General features: G+C 34.3%; 1 long non-coding RNA gene and 1 pseudogene across 1 annotated transcript; one reads left to right on the forward strand and one right to left on the reverse strand.

Annotated features, from left to right (window-relative positions):
* Positions 1-637, forward strand: LOC114579860. The gene is made up of 2 exons (XR_003701086.1): positions 1-37; positions 269-637. It is a non-coding gene; the product is annotated as an uncharacterized LOC114579860 (long non-coding RNA).
* Positions 638-2,104: 1,467 nt separating this feature from the next.
* On the reverse strand, positions 2,105-3,489 carry LOC114579845 (annotated as a pseudogene).

Raw genomic sequence — 3,489 nt, forward strand, 5'->3', positions numbered from 1 at the left:
TGTAAGATATAGATTGGATGGTTCCAAAATTGTGAAGGTCAGGATATTCTAAAATTTATTTACTTTTCGTTTGCTTTTACGCTCTCATTTGATACAATAGAAACTATTCCGTATTATGAAACACAATTTTTGTGCTTATTCTAGTTCTTACAATTTTACGCCAATTTATTATCTTCCATACTACCTTTGTTCATATATTTTCTCGTCTGATTGATTAAAAATGATATCTTCTATGACCCTTATTGCCAAAAATGATCATATTATGCAGATTTTCCTTGACCCAAAGGAGCGCAACAACACCGAGTACAAGCTGGAGACCTTTTCAGGAGTCTACCGCAAACTGTGTGGGAAGGATGTTGTGTTTGAATATCCAGTAACAGAGAGTGCCTGAAGCACTCTCTTTTCAGGTTATTTAAATTATTTAGCTATGGATTCTCAAGCAGGGACAATTTAGCGAAGAATTTCGTAATTACAGGTATTTGGAATGTTGTTGTATTTTTATGTTTGTTTTTGCAAATTGTTTGTTTGGTTCTGGATATTGAGCGCACTATTTCCTTAATTTTTGTTGGAATGCTTATTTAAACATTCAAGAGTTATTTTGAATTACACCATAATGCAGCTTGGATTTGTTGTTTAAGGGGTTTTTTCAACGTATCTGAACTTCAGTTTTCTCATTAAGTACTTATACATACAATATTGTGCTTAATATGCTTGCATTCAAATTAAAAATTTTAATTTTTTACTAGAAAGCTGCTTTAAGAAGCAACAAGCCTAGTTTTTTTTTTTTTAATAATATTAGTTATTGAGGAGTATTATTAAATACAAGAACCAACAATAGCAAGTTAGTAGTGAAAATCTCCCAAAGATGGCCAAAGGGCTAAGCCTTAAATTAATTTTACTAACATTTTGAGTTCTAGGAATGCAACTTCTTGATTTAAGTGATGAGAAAAAGAGAGAAAAATCAACATGCAATACACCATGAAAGATGTTTACGACTAGGCTTTTTAAATTCATCCTTTATAATCGGATTATATTTCATGTTTTAAAGAATCTTTTTTTTTTTGTGTTTTTGAAAGAAAAACAGACCAAATTAGTGATTATTGGCAGAATGATAAGTACTATAGCAGTTGACTATGAACATTAGATGTTAGGTGATAATCGGTGTTTTGCTTGGTCGTCCATCTTGTTGAAGACTAGGTTATTAATTAGACAAATAACTGTTAATGCACCAATTTCGTGTGTGCATTGAAAATTGGGGACATTAGGTGATAGTGAATTAACATCATCTAATGAATGATGATGATACAACTTGAACCTTAAAAATCAACGAACAAACCACAAATTTCAATAAACTAATACATTTTTTATTGATAGGAAAATAAATACGATCAAGCAAGATATAATGGTCCTCTTTTGATAGGACATTCTCTCTCAATTTTAGACGTCGTTAGAATCCTTCACAAAAATAGTAGACAACAAACATTCACAAAATTCATCAATAACTTGCTATAAAACTCAGGACAACTACCCCTTAAATAGCCATATAACACAATAATATAAATAGAGTTTTCCGAAATAATTAAACATAATTTAGTAAACATTCTTAAATAGATAAACATGATTTAGGAAATCTTACTAAATAAATTCAACATAATTTAGGAAACCTTCCTAAATAATTCAACATAATTTAGGGAACCTTCCTAAATAATTCTACATAATTTAGGGAACCTTCCTAAATAATTCTACATAATTTAGGAAGCCTTCCTAAATAAATTAAACATAATTTAGAAAATATTCCTAAAGTGTATCAATACTTCTCTCTCAAAGAACCACATTGTCCTCAAGGTATAAGGATAGGAAATATCTCCTGATCACTTATTTTAACAACAAAATATGCTTCCTGTCGAGAACCACTTAGCACTTGATCCAATTTTATACCCTTCATTATATGCTCATGCTTCACTCTAGAGAATATACTATCATTCAACAGTTTAACATCTTTGCCAATAGCTTCACTTTTTATCCACTTGCTCTAGTCATTCCAGTCATCAATTATTTTTTTCAACTCAAATATAAAAAGGTTAAAAAGAAATGGCGCAAAAAATCAATTGGCAACAAAGAACCACATGGATGCAGTGACAAGCATAGAAGTTGTTGAATAAGTAGTTGTATCTATATATTTTGCTTTGCCATGTAGGATTATCCGTCCAAAATAATGTGATTTTGTTCCGAGCAAGATTGTAAAGAACACTAAGTACAATTGAAGTTGTATGATGATTATGTCGCCCAACGCCCAATGCAATTTTGAATTTCCTTTTCAGCCCAATCTCCATAACCATGAGTAAGGCCATCAATATATCAAGTTGGACGACAGATTGATATGTCATAACAACCTATAAATGATTATTTCCTCTCATTAGTGCTTGCTTTATAACGACATACTCAAGCCCACTTAATGACATGTAAGGCTTGCCATAGAGAAAAAGGGGGATTATGATAACAATCATCATTGAGCTGACATAGAACCCTACAATCATGAAGTATTAAGAAAGCATGTGGAACAAGTCAAACTGGTGGCCCAAGCAATAGATATCTCTGCTAAGTATTTACTCTCCATTGCTACCGACAAGCTTTGCTTCAAATAGAGAGATTTGGTTGAGTCCAACATCATGACCCTTCCCAACCTGAATATACTCTTGGTGGGTGATATTTCATTGCCTCAATGTCGAATTGAAACCTGCAAAGATATCCTCACTTAGGGTAATTCCACGAGAAGCCTTGCTTATGCCACCTCTAATGATGTGAAAATTCATGTTAGATACATTTGGATGCTCGATGGGAAGCGGATCTTCAATGGAGTAGCCAGAACCCTTTGTCCGATTGTCTCAAAAGTTATTTCTTGGTTTGTCATGAACCATCTCAAAGATGAAATACTTCCTGCAAAAATGTGCTCACATACACCAAGAATGGTTGGTGGGTGCAGTCCATGTCTTCATTGAATTTCTCCAAAAGATTCCTCATTTTCAAAGCCTATTCTTAATAGTTATCATGGAGAGGCTCCCCTCTGATAAAGACGACAGGATGGTTTTGATTTTCTGGCTCTCTTTTACCAATCTTTGCTGCTCTAGGTAATTTGATGAAGTAGATTTCCTGATCAACACCATCAGTTTGGCTTTGCGAGTTTATTTCTTTGCCCTCTTTTCCCTTGTTGATCTATTTATCCTTAGAAGAAGCTTGTGCATCACTTATTGAACTCTTAGTCTTCACCTCCTCAATCATTTGCATATTCAACTTTTTCACCCTAGGATCGCCACCACCCCAACTTCCTCCTCCTCAATTGTAGCAGTTTTCGTGATCCCTCTATGTTTCCCTTGTGTATCGAGGGTGGGACTCCTACCTTTCTTCCATTCGCCTCACATGACTTGATCCCCACAGCTCGGCCTGTCCCCTCCTCCGATCGTTCAATCCCCTGCCCAAAAAACCTCCCAT

This window comes from Dendrobium catenatum, unplaced genomic scaffold, assembly GCF_001605985.2.
Source record: "Dendrobium catenatum unplaced genomic scaffold, ASM160598v2 fragScaff_scaffold_72, whole genome shotgun sequence".
Classification (NCBI taxonomy): domain Eukaryota; kingdom Viridiplantae; phylum Streptophyta; class Magnoliopsida; order Asparagales; family Orchidaceae; genus Dendrobium; species Dendrobium catenatum.